Raw genomic sequence first — 9,626 nt, forward strand, 5'->3', positions numbered from 1 at the left:
TCCCTCCTAGAATATGTAGGGATGGGCAGAAGATTGCTTGTATATTCCGAAAATTTCCTACTTTTATCACCACAAGTAGTGTGTGTATGCATATGTGTGTGTATAAGTGTGCATGTACTCATGGTCGAATGTATGCTGGCAGAGAAAATAGGAACAGTTGCAACCTAGACATTTCTGTGCTCACTGAAATAGAGAAAGAGAGCTTCCCTACACCCTGAAGAATGCTTACCCTCCCTAGGAAATGATTTATATAGATGTGAGCCAGAAAGAAATCTGATGACCTCAGATATGAATGCATGATTGGCCCTAACCTTAGATGTGATATTGCAATGTCACTTTTGCTATATCCTACTTATTATAAAGTCCCTGGGTCCAGTCCTCATTTAAGGAGCATGAACAGCCAAGGCAGGAATCATTGAAAGCCATTTCCTGCCTATCTCACATGCCATCTCATTACTCAGACTCTGTGGATTCCTTGGCATCTTTCCTTTGTAAGCTAAGGCTCTTACAGGAACCCAGTTAGGGACAGCACTAACTGACCTGATGGAATGAATGCATCTTCAGTGCTCAGTCTAGTCAGCCCTTTAAAGCTCTGTGTGGAGATTTAATGTTTATTATGGACGCTTTGGCTTCAAATTTTCTAGAAAGGCCTGTTCTCAGCCTACTCAGACTGAGGCCCAGGGACCAGGGATATGGACACATGCCTTAGCCGGCTCAGTATTGCAATAAGACGTTGTAAGTACTTTGGTAACCTCCTGAAAATTGTGTATTTTGGCGGTATTATCAATAACTGATTATCTTAGAGATCTAACAAAACAGTTGTTTAAGCCTCAACCTCTTCACTTAGACTATTATTCTCAAATTCATAAATTGTTATAAAAATATCTAGTGTGCAATGAAATGAATTTTTGTGTCTCTCTGTTTTCAAATGTAGGAGCCCTAATGCCTCTCTCCCCGCAGTACTATGATATTCAGAAATGAGGTCTTCAGGAAGCAATAGTGTTAGATGAGGCAGGAGGGTGGAACCCTCATAATGAGACCAGTGCCCTTACAAGAAGAGACACCTAGGTCTTTCTCCTCACAGGCACACAAAGAAGAGTTCATGTGGGCTCAACACTGACATGGCAGCCACCCACAGGCCAAAAGAATGGGCTTCAGAATGAAACTTGCTTTACAAGCACCTTGATCTTGGACTTCTTAGCTTCCAGAACTGTGAGAAATAAAACTCTGTTGTTTGTCACCCAGCTTGTCATCCAGAAAATGTCATATATGACATTTTCTTATGGTAGCCCGAGCTGACTCATATATAGTGTGAAAAGCTGAAATAAGAAACTCAGACTGGTTTAGGAGGAAAATTTACACCATACCCATCATCTTAGTGAAAATAATCAAGGTAATTGTCAAAGGATTAATGTTAATTTTCTATAGAAATTTTACCAAGTACATATTCAATTGTACTCTTTCAACTTTACTCACATAGCCATTGACATTAATAAACATTTCAAATGCATGCATTTTTATTTAAAATGACTTTTATTAGTTCAATTTATAAACTATTGAAAATATTTTATATTACGTGTGTGATATCCTCTACATATATTTTAATGTAATAAATCCCACAAAACTTAAGAGAGATGAAAGAGAATGAATTTTAAAAAGAGAGTTTTCACCTAGAGTGTGTATGTGTGTGTAAATTTAATTAAAAAACACGTGATTAAACACTATGGCATGCAAAAATATAATGGCCAATCATTGTTTCAAAATATTAGAAGTATTATTATTCTGCCCACACCAACCCAGTACTCACTGCCCATGCTGCATTTCTGAAAACGTACACAAAGGTTAGCAGTGCACATGGCTTGAGTTTTAGTAATAGTTGCAGGATGAAGGATAAAGACAGGGAAAGCCTGAAAACCCAACAAGTCCAAAAATTAAAATAAGCTTCAGTGGGTATCAATTTGTCTCATTCATTCACTACTATATGCCCGATTCCTAGAAGAGTGCTTGGTATACAGTCGGTGCTCAGTAAACATTATCAAGTTGAATTGAAAAGATTCCTTGTCCCCGGTAATCAGCAATCAGGCTGGGGGCTAAATCTAAAGGGGGAGCTGAAGAGTAAATGAATATTTAAGTATATATTATATGTTAAACACTGATATGTAGAACCAAATTAGGTAGGATTCTAGTCTTTGAAATATGTTCTAATCATACTACTTCCAAACATCAGTCTACATAGTGATTTATACTTTAAAACACATCTTGGTGAAATCATTGTTCTTAATGTGCCTCATGCCAGTGTCCATATTCCAAAAATGTACTAATAGAATGTCTCAGGGAATGAATGTGATTTAAAAAATATAAATTTGGATGATTGTACTTTTATTAAAAATCTTTAAGAATTCTTGGTTCTACAGATGACACAGAAACTAATCTGCTGAGGACTTCTTTTTAAACTTACCTTAAGTAAAAATGAATTATTTTGTCCCTTCTTGATTTCCCCATACCAGATTTCCATAGCCTGTTAATGGTTATTTTTTTCCCTAGAAAAAAACTGATTTTCTGACCAAATGAGGTTTATATGCTTTCCATAATATAATCTCAAGTTTCCCTGAAAATAGCTGAAGCTTTCTTATAAACCGAGAATGAACACAAAGCTTCAAGGGGTCTTGCAGAATGGGATTTGTAATGCATTAGTCTGGTGGCCCCATTAGCCCAATTTCTGTAGCATGTGGCTGTTTAAGCCCAGAGAGCCAAGGACAACGCTGGGGAAAAAAATGCTAAGCTTTCACCAAATGTAATTGACAGATGAAATTATCTAATAGTTACTCAACAGACACAATATATGCAAGGTACAAATTCTGGTCAAAGATTGGTGGTGTGGGTCCTTCATCTTCAACTCCTTCCCTTTCCACTTCATCAGTCCTTTGAATGAAGACAATTGCTTTTCTGTGGTGCTGGCACAGAGAACAATGGAGTGATTTAGTGAAAATAAAATTCAAAACATGGTGGTTTATGTTTAGATTTTTGGTTTATTTTTAGACTTCAGAGTCTTGCTACTGCTTTCTACATATGTTCAGACTAAATTCTCAACTTGGGTTACCCTGGCCCAGAGGCCTGGCTGCTAACCCCTCCACCCTACCCCCAATACTCCCCTTTCCAGAGGCACTTCTTATCAATTTATCTGTCCTTACATTCATGATTGTTTGCTTATGTCTTCATGTGTGACCAACCACATCTGCTGTGATGGAAGCTCCTTGAACTTTTTTTATCTGTTTTTGTCACCATTACAATTCTTAGTCTCTAGAACAGTGTCTTGTACACAGTAAATGTTCAAAAGTTTATCTGTACAGTAGAAAAATAAATCAACTCACTAATCTTTCAGTCAACCAATAATCAAAATAATCCTTCGGAAACATTTTCATCATCCATCACTAGTAGATTCCAAAAGCAGTAGATACTGCTTATGTAATAAACATGGTTATTTGTACAAAATTTCAATAAGCATTCTAAAAGCACATTTTGAGGATATGCAACAAAAAATTAATTTCATTCTTAAATAGTCACTATGTTACGTATTGTCTTACAGGTTTCATACCTTTTCCGGATAGAAACAGAATAGAATGGATAAAGCTTGTGCATAGAATTCTCTATTAACTGGCCTCTTGAGTCATGTAAATGCTCTATAATAGAGCATTTATTATATGCTTTTGTTTTTGTTTTGTTCTCTTTTGCTTTACGTATCCCACACTAAAAACTATTTAAAAACATGAAAACTCTTTGATTAGGAGTCACAGAATTAAACTATTGGATTGAGACTGTAAAATTTAAAATTTTAGTGCTTTAGAATTTGTAAATTTTTAGTAATATAGAGAAAACAATTTTTGTTCAATTTGTTTTCATTCAATTTGGAAAAAATCATTAAATAAAATATTTGCCAATGTCAATCTTACATACTGTTGATCAGGCACAAATTAATAACTCAGTGAAAGTCCACTACTAAATTAATCAACTTTCTAAATCATAGAAACACCTATCTAAATGTAGAAATATAATATGCGTAATTTTGATTTTTAAATATGTATTAAAATGGGAGCATTAGATTTTAAAACCTAAAAATTGCCAATTGAAACAGTTTCTAAGTTTTCCTTTCAAATATACACATTAAATAGAGACATTTTTCCTGGAAAAATAACATTTGACATCAAAAAATTCCTTGAACAAAAACTTGATTCTTGCCCTGGCTGGTGTGACTCAGTGGGTTGGAGTGCCATCCCATAAACTGAAAGGTCACAGGTCCGATTCCTGGTCAGGGCACAGGCCTGGGTTTTGCGTTCAGTCCCCGGTTGGGGCACATTCAAGAGACAACCAATTGATGTTTGCCTCTCTTTTTTCCCTCCCTTCCCCTTCTTGAAAATCAAGAAGTATGTCCTCAGTGAAGATCTTAAAAAAAAAACTTGAATTATTGTGGTAAAATGTACAAAATGGATTAGTTTTTTATAGCCCGCAGGTCCTTTATTTCTTCCTGAAGAATAGCTCAAGATCAGGACGACTCTCTTTTCTGATTACGCTCCTTTCCTTGAACACGTCAAGCTTTGGCAACCACCCATTTTGAGCCACCTCTTTAATGCCTCAAGTCTCTATCTTTAGCTTACAAAATGGGTACATTTCCAGACACACTGTAAAAGCCTCACATTTTATTAGGTATAGCCCCGAAAAGGAATTTAAAAATCATTCATTTCAATTTGCCATTTTATGGATAAATTAAACCTTTAGTTAAAGTAAATAAATTTAAAGAGGTTGGAGTGATACCATTTTAGGTCCTTTATTAGTTTCCTAGGGCTACTTTACCAAATTACACAAACTAAATGGCTTAAAAACAACATAAGCTTCTTCTCTCACAGTTCCGGAGGCCAGACATCTAAAATCAAGGTGTCGACAGGCACATGACCTTTGGGGGCCCTAGAAAAGCCTGTTTCAGCTTCTGATGGCAGCTGACATTCCTGGACTCGTGCTCGCATAACTCCAAGCTCTATTTCTGTCTTTATTTCACCGTCTCCTCTGCGTGTGTGTCCTCTCTCTATGTCTCCTATAAGGATACTTGTCACTGTGTTTAAGGTCCATGCAGGTAATCTAGGATGATCTCCTCAAATCAAAATCCTTACATTAATCACATCTGCAAAACACTCTTTTCCAAATAAGGTAACCCTCACATGTTCGAAGGATGAGGATGTGGATATGCCTTTTTTAGGGCCACCATTCAACCCATTGCAAGTTGAGGTAGGAATTTTAAAGTAGTGACAGCAATAAAATATTCCTGTGCAACTTCATAGTAGCTGTATCCTCTGCAAAGTGCTTTCTTATTACTAATCTATAGCTCCCCCATTTTATAATGAGGCAAGTGAGGCTGAAAGATACACCCTAGAGTATGCACAAAGTGAATTAATGACAAAGCAAGATTACTACAAGGTAACCATAAAATATTGCTAAGTTTTTATTTTTGTTTAAACAAATCAATTTATTTATGCAAGATTTAAAAAATATATATTTAGCTGCACATCTATAGTGATCTAGAAGGCTTTTTAGTTAGCATTTTAAGAACAGCTACTGCTTTTCTAAAAATCTTAAATATTGATTAGAAATAAGAAGTTATAACATTTGTTCAGTTAGTTATTAATAGTTGATACACAATGGGCTCTGGTTATGGGCCAGGTGAGTAGTTCATCTAAGCTCAAGTATATATATAATAGTTAAAATCTGCCTCAGCTATCTGATTAGTTAGAGTTTAAATTCAGCTTCAGCACTTAACTGTTGGGGGTCCTTGGAGAAATCAGTCAAACTCTCTAGTTCTCAATTTAATAATCTGAAAATTGGGAGTAATGTTTGAACTGACCTCATCAATTGCCATAAGATACAGGAGGAAGTGATACCTCCAACTTTTAGAAGAATGTGTGCAAGCAATGACAGTTTTACTTCCTCCTTTCCAATTTGGATGCCTTTTATTTTTTTTTCTTGTCTGGCTGAGGTGGTTAGAACTTCCAATACTATGTTGAATAGAAGTAGTGAAAGTGGACACCCTTGTCTTACTCCTGATCTTAGTGGGAAAGCTTTTAGTTTTTGTCCATTGAGTACGATGTTGGCTGTAGGTTTCTCGTATGTGGGCTTTATGATTCCACTGCTAGGATGATACCCTAAGAATCTTGAAACACTAATTCTAAAGAACCTATGCACCCCAATATTCATAGCAGCATTATTTACAATAGTCAAGTGCTGAAAACAGCCTAAGGGTCCATTAGTAAATGAGTAGACAAAATACTATGGTACATTTACACAATGGAATGCTATGCAGAAAGAAATAAGGAACTCCTACCCTTTGTAACAGCATGTGTGGAACTGGAGAGCATTATGCTAAGTGAAATAAGCCAGTTAGTGAAAAACAAATTCTATATGATCTCGTCTATAAGTAGAATGTAATCAATAAAACAAACAAGAGAGCAAAATAGAACCAGAGATATAGAAATAAAGAACAAACTGCCCTGGCTGGTATGGCTTAGTGGACTGAGCGCCAGCCTGTGAACCAAAGGGTCACTGGTTCGATCCTCAGTCAGGACACGTGGCTGGGTTGTAGACCAGGTCCCCAGTAGGGGCATGTAAGAGGCAACCACACATTGATGTTTCTCTCCCTCTCTTTCTCCCTCCCTCTCTCTCTAAAAACAAATAAATAAATTTTTTTTTTTAAAAAAAGGACAAATTGACAACGATCAGAGGGGAGAGGTAGAGGGGTAGTGGGGGAAAGAAGGGGTGTGTCAAATTAAGTAACATGTATAAAGGACCTATGGACAAAGACAATGGTGGAGAGACGGGAAGCGGGAGGTGGGGAGTGGGTAGGGCAGGGGAGAGTAATGGGGGCTGGAAATGGGCACAGCTATAACGAACGACAATAAAAAAAAAGTGTGTGGCTCTTCATGCACTCATCGCCTTGGCTGTAAGTTCTTTTAGACAAAAAAACACTTTATTTAACGCAATTGCCTCATTCAAAACAACAGATTTTTCCTCATTTCTAACATTTTTAGACAGTGTCTTTTCTATACAATGATACATATGTATGAATAAAATAGTTAAATTCTTGCTCATTCCCTCTACGTCCCCCCATCTCATCTCTCATCCTTACTGCTTCCCACAGGACCACACGAGGGAAGTTACTTTGGACACTTGTTTGAAACCAGAGTGGCTAAGAATGCTACCCTGAGTGCCCCACAGAGACATTCTTAACCTAGAATAAAGCCCCTCCCAAACCAAGAGTAGCCAGCTGTGTGCAAAATCACTTCCCTAAAGATTCCCTGCCTCAACCCCTAACCCAAGTAGCGGGAAAAGTCAAGTCTGTGCTAATATTTCTCTGTTGTTAACAAAAACTGCCAAGACCCAGTCTTTAAGGTTCTGTATAGGGCACAAATCATGATGCAGTTATTTACTGTCTGTTTTGGACGGATCCTTAAGAACTAAGGCTCTATAATGTCGAAAGAATCGATTTGAATTGGTTCTCTTTTGTTGACTACTTCAGGAACAAGGTTTGAAATTTTTCATTTGGCTTGCATGTTTTGCTGTTAACATAATTTGAAAACTAGGAGAAAGGGAAAAAGTAACTCATGATAATGGCAAAGTGCACTGTGAGGAAGTCTCCCTAAGGACCCAGCAAAGATCAGCGTGAGAGCTTTATTTCAAATAACATCTCTATGCATGGCTGTGTAAGGGGAACAAACAGCTCACTAATTACCCTCCGCAGGGGCGTGATGCAAACACCACTGGGGCAGATGACAATGAAAAAAAGGAATATAAATGCTTAAAGCCCAGATTTTGTTTTTTTCTAAAAAAAAGAGAGAAATGGACCTAAAATATATGAGCTAATAAATCTTGAGGAAAAAAATTCAAGCACAAATATGTGTAAAAACATCAAGGTCTGGAAAATAAAAATAAAACTGATCTGAACATTGATTTTGTGACTATTTAAAAAAAAGGAAAGTGTTTTAAATCAGAACTGAAAGTAATGGGATACAATTGTGCAAGTAAAATTTGATCAGACTATCAGAAAAACATTTCCTAGCAGGAAAATCTATTAAAGTGAGGAATAATTTCCCCAGGGAACTGAAGTCCCTTCATTTGATTATTTTAAGATTAGACTAGACAAACCACGGGGAAATGACTAGTCTGAGGTTTAATTCATCCTGAGTTAGCAAGGAAAGGCGTGCAGGATGATCTAATAAGCTGATCCATCGCTTATTCTTAATCTTGTATTAAACATGACTAACAGCTTGTTTTGTCCGTATTCCCATTGGCCTCCCAGAAAATGAAACTGACAGACTTAAATTTGTAAAACTATTTATCACATGGAATGCATTAAGTTCTTGCTCCAGGAAGAGCACTTTATCAGGCCTGTTCACCCTCTCATAGCAAAGAACTAAATAATAAAAGTGCAGGAAAGGAAAGCTAGAATTCCCTCCTACCACCACCACCAGGGGTTCTTTGAGTCAAGCCCAAACAGCCTACCACAGTTAACCAGGTACTAAAGCTCTCCCACTTCAAAAGCCTCTCCTTCACTTTCCGGCACTCAGCTGCTCATTCTTATCTTCTTATGCCCCTCAGGTATTCGGTACCCACTGTTCACTCATACTGTTAACTACATGGAGTACATGTTACTCTTCTGTACATTTTTTACAAGAGAAATTTTTACTTCCTTCTACTGTTATCGTGCTTAGCATTTTCTATGGAGAGTTTACACGAAACCCACAGGTATAAGTGAGGTGCCCTTGTCATATGTTCCCACAGTACTGTTTTCTAATCAAAACACTTGCATACATTGTATTGTAATTATCCATTTAATTGTCTCTCTCTATTACTCCCCAGACTGTACTTTACGAGATCATCTATCACCATTCTCTTGTCTATTGTTTTAAGACCTTCTAGCTCAGAGTCTGACAACAATTCTGAAATCATTTTCTGAATATGTAGTAGATAAGCTATTTATTGTCAAAACAATAACATGTAACAAACTACCCTGAAAATTCATGGCTTGCAACAATCATATATTCATGTTCTTGTGCCTGTTGGTCAACTAAAAGTTAGCTGATTAAGCAGCTGGACTTGTTTAACTTGGAATAAAGCTGCAGACTAGAACTCTGTTCCATGTGTTTCTAATCCTCCTTGGGTCTGTGGGTCAGCCAGGATATGTTCTAATTGCAATGGCAGAAATGCAAGAGGCATAAGCATAAATGGGCAGGCAGTGCTGCTATAAGCCTTGATTTGGAACCGCTACAGTGATTTCTACTCATATTTCAGCAACCAAAGCATAATGAGGCAGAGAAAAATAATCTACAACTAGTGAGAAAAAGAGTGAAGTCACATGGTAAAGAGAATGATAGCGGGAAGACTGAAGGATTGGAAATGACAATCCAATTTTCTATATTATGAATAAATAATTATGATAACAAAATGCTATTTTTAACCTTGATTAAATAGCAGGTTCTTCTTTTCTACTTTCATAGAGTGTTTGCCCAATGAGAAACTAAATATTGTCTGAGGTATCTTTATGAATATATATAAAATCAGCAATGGCAGACACAAGATTAAAATAG

Source organism: Pteronotus mesoamericanus, unplaced genomic scaffold, assembly GCF_021234165.1.
Source record: "Pteronotus mesoamericanus isolate MK-2021 breed Mesoamerican mustached bat unplaced genomic scaffold, CSHL_Meso_final contig_116, whole genome shotgun sequence".
NCBI lineage: Eukaryota > Metazoa > Chordata > Mammalia > Chiroptera > Mormoopidae > Pteronotus > Pteronotus mesoamericanus.